Here is a 15720-nt window from a genome sequence, read left to right on the forward strand (position 1 = left end):
CCACAGATGGTAGCCTGGGCCAACGACGGACAACAGCAGTTTTAAATACCCCCTCTGGCCTTCTGATTCTGAACAACCTCAGGGTGCAGGTCTCCAGCATAATCTTTCAGACTTACCCTGAACATGGCAACATTGCCCAGAAGTTAGAGTTTCTATGTTTCTAACCCTCATCCTGGCAGGTATCTAAGAACAGGGCTGGCACAGGGATGAACAAAATCCCCCTAAAACTTGAGTAAGTCATCTTATTCTAAAGGACACCAGTCTATATCAACATGCACGTTTTAAAGGTACACATACAAGCAAAAAAGATAGTCTTTTAGATTAAGATAAAGTGCCCTCATCACACCTTTAAGCCTATGATGCCACTATCTTAATTAGTATGCATAGCAGATTAAATTTGAAGCTCAGCAATATCATGGGACCTCTTAACTGGGTAGTTGGCTCAGTGTTTCCAGCAGAATATAAAGCTGGATTTTGAAAGCTGTATAGTAATTGGCTATAGCTGAAACAATGGCTCAGATCACCTCCCTCAAAATTACTTAGTAGAAATGATGAATTGTCCAAAAAGCCCCTTGTTGGAGGGAAGAAGACAGAAAGCATTCCTCCACAAAGCCAAGAGGAAAAAGAGGTGACTTCTTTCATCCCAAAAGACCCTGGAATCTGTAGTACAGTTCCTTGATGCAATTTCAGACATGGAAATTTGTAGGAGTTACAATGCTAGTACACATGACCAGATAATTTTAGTATTTTTTTCCCCCCATTAAAACTGTTGCTTAAATGATTCTGTACCCGCAAAGTTGCTGTGTTTTCCATTCTTTTGTGTCTATTCCATTTCACTCGGGATGACATGTCCATACGTTATGTAAACAGTGAAGCTGATCTCCCTTTTACACATTTTGGTTAAAGATACTGGAATGCATTCCCTACACATTTACACAAAAGAAAAGAAAGCTTACGTCCTATTCCAAATTATATGTACTTACTAAAACAGGATCTGAAAATGGATAGAACTTGAGATCACACATTTATATTAAAATTAATGTTCTCAAGATTAGTCAGATTTTTTTATTTTTTTATTTTTTTTTTTAAAGTAAATCATTCATTTACTTGGATCCTTGCTTCACATTAGAGAAGATGATTGTGCAGAGATTTTAAATCAATTTTTGAGTCTTTTTCTACTGAGGATTAAGCTTGATGATTAAAGGGACTTTATGTTAATTTCAATAAAATTTTGCTTCCCTTTTCACTTTCTATTTTATCAATTTAGTATGAGAATTTTGTACGGTCTGAGAGCTCAGCTCTTAAGGACTAATACAACAATTTCTTGGTAGACTGTGTTTTCTCCCTTCTACACTGACTATGACAGAAGACTTTAGCACTGGTCTCTCTCCCCTTTGACACTAACCTGCTGGAAGATTCCTAATGTCCTCCTCCCACCCCACTGTTCTCACTAAATATATTTTGACAAAAGATCAGAAAGGTGAATGACCAGCACATCCCCATGGCTACTGTGGGTTACCCTCATTGCTGCTAAGGAGAACAAATACAAATCACAGTCTGAGAGCAAAAGCCAAGAATAACTCACAGGCAACACCGCTGGTGCCTTTAGAAAGCTTTTCACACAATAATGAAAATCCTAGATACTGCTAGACAACATAAGAGAACAACAAACCAACTGTAAATCTCAGTCTCAAGCTACAGTGACTGTTATCAGAGTCTGCATTATGATAGCCCTAGAAGCCCCAACCTTAAAAATCACAGAAGAAAGGGCAGGAAAAGACTCCAGGGTCATCAAGCCTATTTCCTACCCCAAGGCAAAAACATCAGGCCTAGCACTGCTAAGCGGTTGTCTTAGCTGGTCAATAACTGCGCTTTGTACAGGCATAAAGAACAAGTCCCTTCACCAGAACAGTTCATAACCGAGAACAAGACCACAAGGCAGGCAGAATTCATTCTTTCTGCATTACTAATAGGCAACACAGGGCCCTATCCAAAGTTTGTCTCCAAAATCTTGAGCAAAACAGGAAAAGAAAAGCTATCTTTCTTCCAGTCAGATGATAACCCAAAACACAGCCCTGCACACCACACCTATGCACTCTGTGTAAATTCAACAGCCTCCAGCTTCAGTGATGTTCCTGCAAGAGGCTGGCTGGGATCTGGGCTCAGTTCATAAGGCATTGCATCTCCAAATGCTTTACTGAATTTAGTGTACAGTTTTGAAATGCAAAGCAGAAACTGATGAAGCAATGTGTAAGCAGACCTTGGAAGTCCCAGGGCAGGACTAGATAATAAAACTGGTCCAGAGCACAAAAGCAACAAAGAAGGCTCTTCACCCAGCCAGGAGAGGAGAACTGAGAGTAGAGAGATTGGCTTTAACACAGAAGAGTAAAGCAGTTTGGTATTTTACAGAGGGATGAGCTAACAACCTTTAAAAACCAAGAGCCTCCATTTCTTCCTAACCATAACACCGATCATCTCTGTGATAAACAGCCAGCCACCTCTCCAGCCAGTGCCCTTGCTTTTCCCACTCCCTGCTGGCTTCATCAGGAATTCTTCCACACAGGAGCAGTCTCCTACTACATAATTCCCCAATACTCTATCCCAGGGGTGTCATGAGCTCAGCTGGGTCCTCTGTTCCCTATTCTCATGCAATCAGTCAAAACAAAAATCAAGAGGAGCAGCAATTGCTTTTAACAGAATGGAGGATTTTTTGCATTTATTTTCCTCGGCAATTTGCTTAAAGATTAGATTTTGTTAATTATTACAGAAGTATCCACAAACACCCAAAATTTCACTTTCCTTTCCTAACAAAAAAAAAAAAAAAATTCAATGAAAACAGATGGATTTGCCATCAGCCTTTGTCATTGAAATTTCCATTTTCACAAAGTACATCTAAGAAGTGCTTAAAATTTTGTCCAGTTCCAAACACAATACCAATTTTAAAGACAAAATAATGAAGGCCAAGCCAGAGGCCAAATAGCTCAGCAAATGGTGAGGGCTGAAAACACACTCCAAGCCTCATGATCCCTACTACAACAACTTGCTCCTTAGGCACCTCATCCCACTTTGCTTAGTACCTGCATTGAGAAAAGGTACATAAAAATAGCAATGAACAGAATGTAGGAGATGTCAGTTAACACCTCAGAGCTGTTGCAAGTCTCTCCCTCATCCTTTTTAATGTGAACTTATAAAGGAAAAAAAAAAAAAAAAAGAGACAGGCCCTCCTCACCATAGAACATGGATTTTTTGCCCTTAGGAAAATTGGTTGATTTAATACCCAACACCTAATGATTTAGCAGAACAAGAAGCAGGAGCTACTCAGTGACAAAAATGGAAGAATTTCAACTTTTAATTCTGAGAAACATAACATTTTCACCTTCCATAAGCGTCCCCAAGAAAAGTATGCCTAAAAAAAGCGAGATTTTAAGTTATTTTTTTAAAGGGCTTTACAATCCTGCTGAGGCCTGTGCCTTTGGACTCATGCCAGCACGACTGAAGGATTACTCTGGATTCCAGCCATTCATTCTTCGCCATGCATATTTCAAATTCAGAAAATATACATATTCAGAACGGAACAAGAGGACCATCCCTTCTCTCTTGCAGAATATCCTGATCTGTCTCACTGTCCGAGGGAACTACCAACCACGCAGCAGTACAATGCCATATGCATCAACATACCCTAATACAATTTGTCTCCTTACAATTAAATCTAGAGGATCATATGCTAATCTAGTGCTCAGTACTATTCTCCAATTCTCACATGGGTTATTTTGTAATGGAAAAAAATGGCATACAGGCTGCATTGTACTGTTCTTTAGGTAAGCAAGGATCCCTGTATTTCTTTCAGCAGTTTGATTATCACAGTTACTGTTCAGTGTGTACTCCTAGGCTTTTTTTGGAAGATGTGTAGGTGAAAAGGCTTGTTTGAGGAACTCACCAAAACCAGTCTGGATCAAAAAAAAATATTCTCACATACTAACACGACTATTAAATTCACAGAAGCTTGTCACATCATAGCAGTTGTGAATGCAGAGATGCTACAAACTCTTTTTTTTTTTTCCTAATAAAGATCGAAAATCCTTTGTGTTCATCTAGGGTTTTGAGCTGAGCCCAAGCTGAAGCCAATGGTATCTTTTTCATAGTACAGGGTTCTTAAGATGCCTCTGAAGCTTTTATCAGATATTTCAGCACACAGTTATTGAGCACAGGTGCCAAAATACAAGAGTACTTCCATCTCTGTCTGCACTCCTCCATGGAAGAAAACAGGTTCTCTGTTCTGTGCCACTGCTGCCATCCAGAGCCGGTATGAATGGATGTTTTTTGAAACTCTGACTCCAGCAGTAGGATATCTGCTAGAATTTCATGCTGTAGCATTGCTAGATTTTATTTGCTGCATTTGAAATGCCATCCTTTTTCCCTTCAAACAAATTGACCATTAGAGAACATCCTCTGTGAAAACAGCTCAGAGAATGCTGGCACTTTGAATGTTACGCTGGAGGATGGGAAATTTGTATCTTTTGATGGAACAAAGTCACTGGCTTTACTTTGCTGTCGCTTTTTGTTAAGCATGTGTCCAGCTTCATTTACATGCCTGTCAACATCCCTTTTCCCTTGCTCGGGAACACTGAGGCCGATACCACAGAGCTCACACTGTAAATGGAAACAAGAATGCATCTCTGTATATTTATACACTCACAGACCTAATGTCATTGCCAGGGGGCAACCAGAAGGAAAACACCCATGCATTTTAGCTATAACAGGCACTTAAAACCAGCTTTTCTGAATGTGGTGCCAGAAATATGCAGATTTAGCTTCCTAAACAACCAAAACAGCCTTTGCATGCACCAAGAGCTTTTTGTTGTTTTTTAGAAGGAGAAGAAGAAGCAAGAGGAATACATCCAGCAGTAAAATGCCGGATCTATTACGAGTACTACCCATGCAGTTTTGTTCTCTTCTATTTCCCTAATAAAGACAGCTTCACAGCAAGCCCTCTTTGGTGTAAAACTTCCTGGCAACTAATTTCAGAATGGCAAAGTCAGTCAGAGTTTTACAGGTTGGATTTAGTTCCCAAAGAAATCAGAGCTGTACTTGTGACCATAGTAGACCCAGGCCTAGGCCCTCAACATTTGTAAAATGGCATGGGTACCAAAGGATGGTTACCTGAAGTGGGGAAAAAAGAAAAACATTCTTTCAGAGGAACACTGCACCAGGGAGAAAGTGGGTAAGGCAAGGACGTGGGAAGGATTTAAAAACAACTAAAAATATCTTTTTTCATATATGATATGATGAAAAAAAAAAAAAAAAAAAAAAGCTACTAGAACGTGCAAGGGATGCAGGACTGCATATACCAGCCTTACCCATGTGGTGTTACTGAGGTTACCCAAACCACCAGTATCTGCCATACACAGGATGGTCCTTCAGAATCAGAGCCTGGTTCAACTCCAAATACTCTCAGTAGCACTGTTCTGCAATACTGTTGTGTTAAAATAAACAGAACCATTTAAAGCTGGAAATAAATATAAATAAGACAGGCTGAATTCAGCCCATAATGGCTTCAAAAATATGGTTAGTATTTTTAGGCAGCATGGGGGCTGTTGTATCAAACTGCTGAATGCAGTAAAGGCATTCATTCACTTCCACAAAATGCCTGCCTCATGACAGCCTGTCTCAGTCATTTTAGACTTATTTGACAGTATTCTTGATAGAATCAAATTTTTCTAAATTCAGAAATTCAGCAGGGAATCTCGCTTTGTTTGCAACTTTAGAACATTGCCACTTTCTAGACAAGTTACTTACTACTAGAAGCACAATTCAAATTTATTTTTGTACACCTCACTGTTAATAATAGTGGAAAATGCATCAAGCTTATTTAACAGCATACAAAATAATTTTTCATATGATTTCTAAGGACCGTATTCTACATTTGAGTGATGATAAATTTAGTCAAATCAATCTTATGCTCTGAAGAGGAGTATTTAGTTTAGTATTTTAAACTATGTTGTAGCATTCTCTATACAGGAATTGCCAGGGCCTATCTCTGCAACTGAATCAAGACCAACTCCATTTCATCCATATGCATATTACCTTTGAGAAGAAAGGTGTTAGGATGGGATTCAGCAGGTGGCACTGTTACACATAATTTAACAGTGTTTGGGTTTTTTGTTTGTTTTTAAATAAGATAGGTGTGCTTTTTGATTTGCATGTGGACTATGCCTTTGTCAGTTTTACCAGTGAAGTTCCTGTCTGGAAGACAGGAAAGAGAGAAGGACAGCTCTTCCAAACTGCAAGGAGTTTCTCTCTCTGCTTTAATCTGTCTCACGGGAGTCAGCAGTTGAAGCAGAGGTTGAGGTTTGCATTGGAAACACTGGCAAACATGACACATCCAACTTCAAGACCATTTCTGCTTCAGGAACAAAGTGTATGTTTAAATAAAGTTCGAATCTCTTTTAATACAGCCATTATCTGTATTACTCATCTTCCAGCAGGTTGTCAACTTCCAAAACTTTCTGAGAGGGAATGCCTTCAAATTAACATGTTCACAATATTCAGTAGCAGTTAAAAATAAAATAAATGTTGAGGACCTACCTAACCCTGTTTCTTATGTTGACATGGCTTTATTGTACTGAAATTAGCATGCTTCTCTGTGTGAGCACCAGCAGGTCTGTTGGGGTTAACAACATAAGAAATTTGGGGCTACTACTTGGACTCCAGCCTTTTCTCTTGCCTGTGTATTGTTCTGAGCCAACTGCACCCTGGTTCGAACAGATATGAGAAAGGATTTTCTTTCCGTATTGATGCTTCTTGGCTTGGCACCCTCTATCATAACAATCACACCACCAGATCCCCCAAGAGGACATGCACTGATCTGCATGCAGTTCCGACCAACAAAGAGTAAGAAATTAGGAGAAGCCTTCTAACCACAAGGAAAATGAGACATCTCCTGCTCTGGCATATCCATCGGTCTATAGTCTACTCTTTAAGGTTGCCAAGTGCCTCCCAGCAACATGCAAACAGCATACAAATTATTCTTGAGGATGGAAAGCTGGTCTCTATGTTCCGGCTTTGTTTTCCTAGATTACTCTCATTCATCCATTCCCACTATCAGTCACGACAGAATTACTTACAGAGCTGCTTCCACTCCACTTTCCACTTATATGCTCTATTCCCAGTATATCTGGATCTACTACTGACTGCCCATCAAATCTTCCCAGTAATTTTTAAAATATCACCTCAATTATAAAGAACTGTTTCTTTATCACTGTTACAAGTACTGACAGGAATAAGATTTTGAATCCATGCACAACCAATAACGGTAGATAATGCTTCTGAATGAGACCCAGGATTTATTTTTTCTATCTACTTGCATAAAATTCACCAAACATGGCACACAGTAGTTCCCCCACCCCCACAAGGTGTTCAGACAGAATTGTTCCAGCATCAAAAGCTTTGAACTCCTATCTAGGAGGTTGAGCTGAGCAAATAACAGACAATGCTGCCTAAGCTTTTGAGGGAAAGGCAAGGATGTGGAAGCATCAGGAAAGATTTATGAGGGAGAACAGTCTTGTCTATTTTAAGACAAACCTATGCTGAGATTAAAATAGATGATTACTGAGATTTAAAACAGATGTTTGAACCAGGGAACCACAGATGGGAAGAGTCAGGTGACATCTTTCTACAAAGGCTAAGGAAAATAGGAGGTATAGAAGGAAGATTGCTATCTGTTGCAGACACTGAAGTAAGGGGTCTCCACAGCAGGTATCCTGTTAGAAGAATTTGGGAAAGTTTAAAAAAAGGAATCAGACAGTTCCATTTTGTTTGGTGTGTTTATTAGTTCTATTTATTCTTTCATGAAAATTGAGAGGAACTCAAGCCTCTGCGTGTGAGCTTGAGAGACAGGTTTACAACCTATATTGGGAACAATTTAGATATAATTTGTTCCTGGATACTAGATAAGGAGACTGCACTTCCAAAGATATGTCTATTGCTGTGAGTTAGCACTTGCCTTTTGAGCTCATGTTCATTCGTAAAGTGAAGCCTTTGGCACCAAGACTAGCATCAATATTACACATAAGCTGCTTATTTGGGAATGAATTCTCCATCACCAAGATTCCAGTGACCTTCATGGGACATGGCTGATTTCCATGCCCGTGAGTTACTCTGATAGTGAACTAATATATGCAATTTGAAGGCAGTATGTAAGCAAAGGATGCCAGCAGAGACAACTCAGAGACCAGTATCAGATGGGCTCAAAGAGACTTTTAGTATTGTAAGACATGCTGGGCTATTCTCTCTGTAAAACAATACCATCTGCCTTCCCCCTTTAAAAAATTAAAATTCAAATGAAAGCATAATTCTGAATGTTTCAGCCTTTATCAAACTCAACTGTTCAGCACAGCATTAAATAGTATGAAATAAGGACTCTTGGAGGACTGTGCATACTGCATGAAAGCATTCATTAAGTCTAAGTTATGGTTACTTCTGCTGTCAAGTCAACAATGCACAATCAGTGGTGGCTAAAATTTTAGCCTGATGTGTTAGACTAACAAATAGCTTTCGAGCCTGTATAAATCCTGTTTCCTGCTAATGAGTACAAATTATATGTCACCATGGGATTAATTTCTTTCTTTGCACTAAACAAAAAAAAAAAAAGAAAGAAAAAAGAAACTTCTTGCAGATACAACTTCATAAAAACTTATCATGATTTTTGCTAGAAACAGCACTTCTGTTTACAGCCTGGTACTCTGGTTCAGCATAAGATCACAGAGATAGGAAAAGGGAATGACTAGAAGTTTTGGATTGAAACACATCCAGATTTTCAAAAGGAAGAATAAAAGAATTTGATATTCATGCTTATGCATGATCCTGCAAATGCTCCGTGTTGTCACAAAGATATGGATTCACATGAAAATGAAGCATCACTGAAGCTCAGGGTGCATTGAATCTAGACACATATTTAACAACCAGGATCATCACTAGTTAGGATAGTCATCTTACAGTAGCACAGACTATCAGCTTGAGCTATTCGGTTTTATTGAATACTCTTCCTAAAGTTCATAGGCTGCTCTTTGCTGGCTTGACAAATGCCAACTCAGTCATTCAAATCAGCACTGCAAAACAATGTCCCTGTCTTATTTCTCTTACTGCACCATCACCTCCTGTGATCTGCTTTCCATCAGGTGCAAAACCTTGTCTCTCCCACTGGACACCCATGTTGTCTGTAATAATGCTACTGATGCCTGTCCAGCCAGCAACACTGGTTCCCATCACCTCAGAATGTATTTTTTTTTTTTATTTCCTACCTTGCTGAGAATTCTGAGCTGCATGTGACTGCAATGAGCCCACCTTCCCTTTGCATACAAAGCATTTAACAACAAGCAGCCCACTAGCACAGTCTGATGGCTGCCTGTCACACTAACCAGGGCTGTCTTATTAATCTCGGGTGCTCCCCATCTGCCTGCACCCAGTTGTATTCCTACTACCTTCCACACTATTTCCATCACATTTCAGCTCCTACCACTGTAGGACTCTGGCGCAGTATGGACATACTTAGGTGTTACTATAGCGTAACAATATGTCATTACATACATTACATACATTACTTTGCCATTAATGTTAGTTACAAGAAAAGGAAATTCTCTGTGCTCCAGTGAAAGAGCAGACTACAGAATTATCCATGGATCCACAAAAGAAACAACTGAAACAGAACAACATGGCAAAGCTGTATTAACAGATCCTAGATGCAAATTAAAATTTAATGCATATCCCGATACTGCAGTGATACAACTTTTGATTTTTCTAATATAAATCTATACAATCACTTTAATACTACCTATGTTATTGACGTATCATATTTATATTGCACTCTGTGCCTTGCAGGCAGGATTGCTAGCAATAAGAGCTATATTCCCACACATTTTAAAAGTTTATCTAGAAAATGTTAGGCATATGTTATTTAGAGTAGAAACCATAACACCACTGGTCACATCAACACAAATTACACAAACAGCATATAACTCTTCACAGAGGAGGAGGTTCATGCATCAGGACCAAAATGGGAATCACACCAGCATTCTGCAACTAGCATGTTTCCTCAAGATCACTAAAACAAAAAAAAAAAAAAAACATGGTTTGCAGTCCAGACCATACAGCTGGATCAAGACAAAGTGACCCATACTTCTGCAAAGCTGTACTCTTATGGTGGGTCAAGAACCCCAAAGACCAAACTCTACATGTGAGTTGCAAGGTGCATGAGTTGACTTATGTAGAAAAAAAGGGTTGCTTTTCTGTGTGCAAGATGGTGAGGCTTGTCAAGAAGAAAATTAAAATGAAATGATAGTCCTACCTTAACCTTATGTTGCACCAGAATCAAGGTGAAAGCTTGCCTAAAACAACCCAACAATAACTTCAAACCTTGCCCTCTCGTACAAACACCCCTTTCTAAATTGGAGAACAGCTGGAGGCTTTAGGTTGATAAATGGAGTTTAACCTCTGATCTTAAGCCCACATGCTCCTGGGAGGTGTCTTTTTAAGTACTTAAGTGGAAACGTCTGTCAATCAGAGTGAATTACAGAATGTGATTGTAAAGGATTACATATTTCTAGGCAAGAGAAATCATGAATTACTTGATAGCTTGTGTTATAGAAGATTAAATCTTTTTTCTTTTTTTTTCAGGAGAAAAGACTTAAATCTTTGGGTTACTACAAGAGGTTACATTTCTCCCTTGAAGTGGAATTAACCAGTTTGAGTCAGCTCTAGTAAGGAAGTTGATATAGAGTTGTCTAGCAAAGGGCTCTATAAACTTTGACATGCTTATTGTTATATTTGATAGTAAGTTCTACAGACTAAGCTGTATAGGCTTAAATATTTTATATTAAGTCTTCTAATATTTTTTAACTAGAACAGATATTTTTACCCATTTTTCTCATTTCTCTGTGAGAGAGCCTGCCAGTCATAGTTGATTCTTGATTTCCTAGTCTCACAAGGATATCATCCCCTCCATTCCAAGCCAAATCCCTTCTAACATTTCAGAAGACAGAAATAAAATCATTGATTCGCAATTTTAGCTATAATAGTTCTGAATAATTTATAGGTAGGAAGAAATGAAGAAAGATGTGCAGCATATGATGGATCATATTAGCATGGGACAGACAGATAAAATGTTTCCCAGAAGAAAGGCAGTTTAGTTGCATCTTTGTAGATTACACTCTGAAAACTAAACAAGCAATCACTTTCAGAATGTAAATATTTCTAATGAAAGAACTGTGTATCAGCATAGCTTCTCCTATCTCATTGCATGAAGCAGATACTAATTATTTTCCTTGGAAAAGTGGAAGCTCCTGTTAGCTTTTGAGAAGGTGCACTGAGATGTGGGCCTGAGAAGCAGGAGTTCAGGCTTCATCTATCCAGCTCACTGCTCTATCAGAGGCAGTGATGGATGGAAGATCATGGTGGAAGCCAGAAGACAAGCTCAGTCCCCAGCTCTGCTAAGTGATCCCAGTCAAGACAGTTGCCCTGTCAAAATGTTACGGTCTTCACCGGGTCACAATATAATTCTGTCACTTTAAAATCCACAAGACATGAAAATTCTGCTTAGTACAGTGAGATCACAAAATAAAAGGAACCTGGTACTTACTCTAGTATTAAAATAACGTACAACTGCCCAAAGAATTACATATAATTATCCACCCTGGTTATATATATAGAGGAAAAAAAAAAAAAAAAAAAAAAAAAAAGCATGACTAACTCCAAATTTGTCTATCCTCTATGTGCCTTCATAGCCTGGTGTTCCTATTAGTAGAAATTTCCCAATATATGCTTACCATAGACCTTACTGAGAGGTGAGTAGGTAACTGGGGGTGGAAATAGTCCTTTTGTCTTCCAGCCCAGCCATACAGATTTAATGAGTGGGGCATTTAAAGCTTAAGAGGCTCAGCAGATGACGCATATTTCACCCATTGTCTCTAGAGTATTCCCTGACTGTATCATCAGTGGAACATCCATTGTGGCAGCAAGAAAAGTGGGTTTGAGTGTGAAAGACTGCACATACTATATACACACGGTAAACTTCAAGGAAAAAAAGACTATGTGAAAAATATGAGTGAAATGATTGAAACAAGGCAAGAAGTGCACTATCATTCATATGTTACTGTGTGCTCCTCTGCTCCCTAATAGCATCAATCATGATGGTCACTGGAGTGCACACAGTGGAAACAATACCATTGGATATTAAGAAAACCGTTTCTACCATTAGGTCAGACAACTAAGAGAAAAAATAGTATGAAGAGCCACTTGACCAATTCCCTAGGAAGGGTAAAAGCATTGCCTTTAAAATTTAGTCCAAAGTGACTGTTCTTCCTTTTCTGCCTTTCCTTTCTGAAGTTGCTTGCAGGGAAGTGACAGATTCCCCATGCTGAGCCCCAGTTGCAAAGTGGATTCAGGCAAGAAATAAAGGTGCTCAATTCCTATTTGGACAAGGCTGCTATGTATTAGTCACCCCATGGAGCAGCCAAAGCAGGCTGTATCAAAGTGTCACATCTTAGCCAGTCCCTGCTTAGCACACTGGCTCACCGGGAAAGAGTCGGTGAAACACTCTGCTCTCCTGTGTGTCTCTGTAAAAGTAAAAAACAAAAGTCAAACTTATTAAGTCCTCAGGAAAAGTGAATCCAAACTTGAGATTCAACTTTTCTAAGACTTTTTGCATGTAAGGAAGTCTCTTCTAATCACCTCTGTTACTTCTTATTTTCCAGACATCCTAGACTCTGCCATGAGGAAGTGGGTGATTGATTGGAGCCTCAAGATTTAATGTATTCACTGAACCTTGGTCTACTAACAGCTCATATTCATCTCAATAAGAACTGAATCAGCAGGTCACACCATGCCACCAGGATAATTACAGACAGAATGTATGAGATTTTTAAAATCCACTATTTTTTGTGTAGTTTTAGTTTATATCAAGCATGAATGACAAGGAAGGTCCAAAAGGTTATAGCAGATGCTTAGTACAATAAATAGGCAGCAGAATACTATGATAATCAGACCCACCCCTGCCATCTTTAGGGAGTCAAAACACAGTTATTTTCAGTTGGAAGATTGATTTTTTAAGTGTTTTCTGTTTGTCCAAATAACAACTCCAAGATTTGGCCCCATTCACATCTGAACTTAGAGGTACTTCATTACAATTTATAGTGAAACTCAAAGAACAAATACACATTTAAAGCTATTTTTAAAAGTAATCACTTCTACAGTCCACAATTTCCACACTTCAATTTGGATCTTATTTCTCTGCATTTTGTTATTTACTCTGTAATTTCTGTTTATCCAAGAGTGCAACTGTTCAGATGTAATATGTCACTTTCAGCAAGGCCCTACTTCTTACCCAGTTTTTCACAGCTAAATTCTTTTTTTTTCCTACTCCAGTGGGGGGGAAAAAAAAAAAAAAAAAAAAAAAAAAAAAAGTAACTTACTCTCTCAGTAGTCTAAATACATAATTCAACTATTATATGCATTTTGTTACTTGAGGTTGTGAGTGGTTGATAATACCAGAGCCAGAGACACACACTGCAAACAAACATTGGAGGCAAAGTCTTCTGGCTCCCAGGTCTCTGGGCCATTTGACCACTGGCCAATTTATAGGACTTTTGTTCATCCACGTGAAAAGCAACTCCTTTAGAAAACATTTACACCCACTAAGCTACATGTCTAACCTAATAACAGATCTGTTCATGTCAGAGCTAGGTGTCTACATGACTTTGCTGAATCCTGACCAGGAACAACTTTGCCGTAGCTCTTTTTGAGTTGCTGGTAAGTGCTGACATTTCAGTCGTGCATATTGTTAGCATACTGCCAGAGAATTAGGAGCCAGGCACAGGTTCCTAATATTACCAGGTACTCTTGGGTATCAAGTTTTCTTCCATGAATAAAATAAATTAGGCCTGAAAAACAGTGTTTAGTAGAACTTAATGTAGGCAGACAAAATTGTGTTTAACAATGGGCCAGCTGGTGACAGGTAAATCCTGCAAGAATCAGACTTCTGTCAACAGTCTTACTTTCACAAAAGGCTCATGCCATGAAGACACATTTATTAAACTTAGTTAAATTATTCCTTGCAGTTGTGCTACAATATGGTCTAGTTTTCTACTGAAGATTAGTATGGATGGAGTTATTCTGGTGAAAAGTGACAAAGTGAGGACAACATTGGCAGTAAATGAGAACATGAAAATCACTTCTCAGCTGATAACTTGTGTTGAGTTGTGTCCATTCCTACCAAGCAAAACCAAAATACCCCTGAAACCTTTTTTCATCCAGAAAAATCTCTGCTTTTGCAGTCTTTGTTCATTCTGAAGGAAAGATAGTCTTTTGCACATAAAATCTGCACAAAACATAGTCAACACTGACAAGTATAGGGCCAATATCTAGGCAATTATTCTGATTTTCCCTGATTTTTTGTGCAGCTGAAGACTCAGGTTCAAAAAAATCCTATACATTTCTTTTTTAACATAAAGATTTTTCAAGGTCCTTCCACTGCACAGTTATAGCACTTCTTTTGATTTACACTGTCTGGTCAAAGTAACAGAATGATGACCAGATTTAGAAGATTAAAGGTAGGACTTTGATGTTACTATTATAGATTTAATGGAGCTAAGGGAATATTATGCAGAACTCCAGCTTGCTACTCTTTTTCATATAGCTGAATGGCCTTTCTCCTGAGGAACACAACATAGTTCATTCCTTTTCAGGACTTTAAACAGAAATCTGTGAATCAAGCTTCCAAGAGACCAAGTGCCATACAACAGTAACTCTGTCTATATATTTAAAGCTAGCATCTGAAAAATTTATGAATGCATTTCTTATACATCACTATTATGTGGTCACTCTGCTGATATTTCCAAAATTTTTCCTGTCACATAAACTGGACACAGCCACAAACTGGCAGACATTGGCAGCACTGGAGTGGTGTCACCGATGGATCTGTTTGGGGCTACCTCTCACTGGTGCACACATGGGCACAGTCTCTGCTCCTGCAGAAATGATATCCCAGTCCCTGCACTGGAGCATCACAGAAGTACGTACCTGAAAGTCACAGCCACCACATGAGCATACCATGATCCCCATTAAGAGGGCTATGGAATAATTGGCTGGTGTCTTGATGTGGGAAGGCATAGAGTAATACAAAAACCTACCTAACTGGACTACATCGTAGGGACCAAGAGGAATTCCTAATGAGGCCAGGTCAGGCCAGCCAGCTTTTTTCCTAAGTGGTGTTTCAGGGTTATTACAGTCTGTCATTTCTTCATAGTTAAACCAGAATATCTGGATCTCCTTTGAATATTCCTTTTGTCAAATAAATAAATAAATAAGTAAATAACCCTACCAACATTTTTTTCCAAGTCTTAGTTAGGGCCAAAGCCATGCTTACTCTCCATATGTGTGCAGAGATGATGAAAATTCATTATAATTTCATATATTCCCTTGACTGTTTATCATTTGCTATACAGAAAGTCCAATTCTGTGATGCAATAGCATGTACAACATTATCACAGCTGACAGGAATTCGGTACTCCACTATTTTACCTGTGTATGGAGCACATGAGTGACAAAAAATAACTCTTTTGTTCCTCCAAATAGAGTGATAGTCATATAAGCCTCTTGCTATGCCTGGAAAAACAAAAACAATTATGTTGAGCTTTCACTACAAGTTAATGTATAATTTAAGTGAAAAGG

At 38.7% G+C, this 15720-nt stretch overlaps 1 long non-coding RNA gene across 3 annotated transcripts in view; it reads right to left on the bottom strand.

The window, feature by feature from the left end:
* LOC106019339 (uncharacterized) overlaps positions 1 to 10494 on the bottom strand; it is a 75413-nt gene extending 64919 nt beyond the window's left edge. For all 3 annotated transcript variants that reach the window (XR_001194083.5, XR_003500346.3, XR_002405375.4), the window contains exon 1: positions 10343 to 10494. This is a non-coding gene — a long non-coding RNA (uncharacterized lncRNA). The remainder of the gene's footprint in view (positions 1 to 10342) is intronic.
* Between the last annotated feature and the right edge of the window lie 5226 nt (positions 10495 to 15720).

The sequence above is a fragment of the Anas platyrhynchos genome, chromosome 13, assembly GCF_047663525.1.
Source record: "Anas platyrhynchos isolate ZD024472 breed Pekin duck chromosome 13, IASCAAS_PekinDuck_T2T, whole genome shotgun sequence".
Taxonomy (NCBI): Eukaryota; Metazoa; Chordata; class Aves; order Anseriformes; family Anatidae; genus Anas; species Anas platyrhynchos.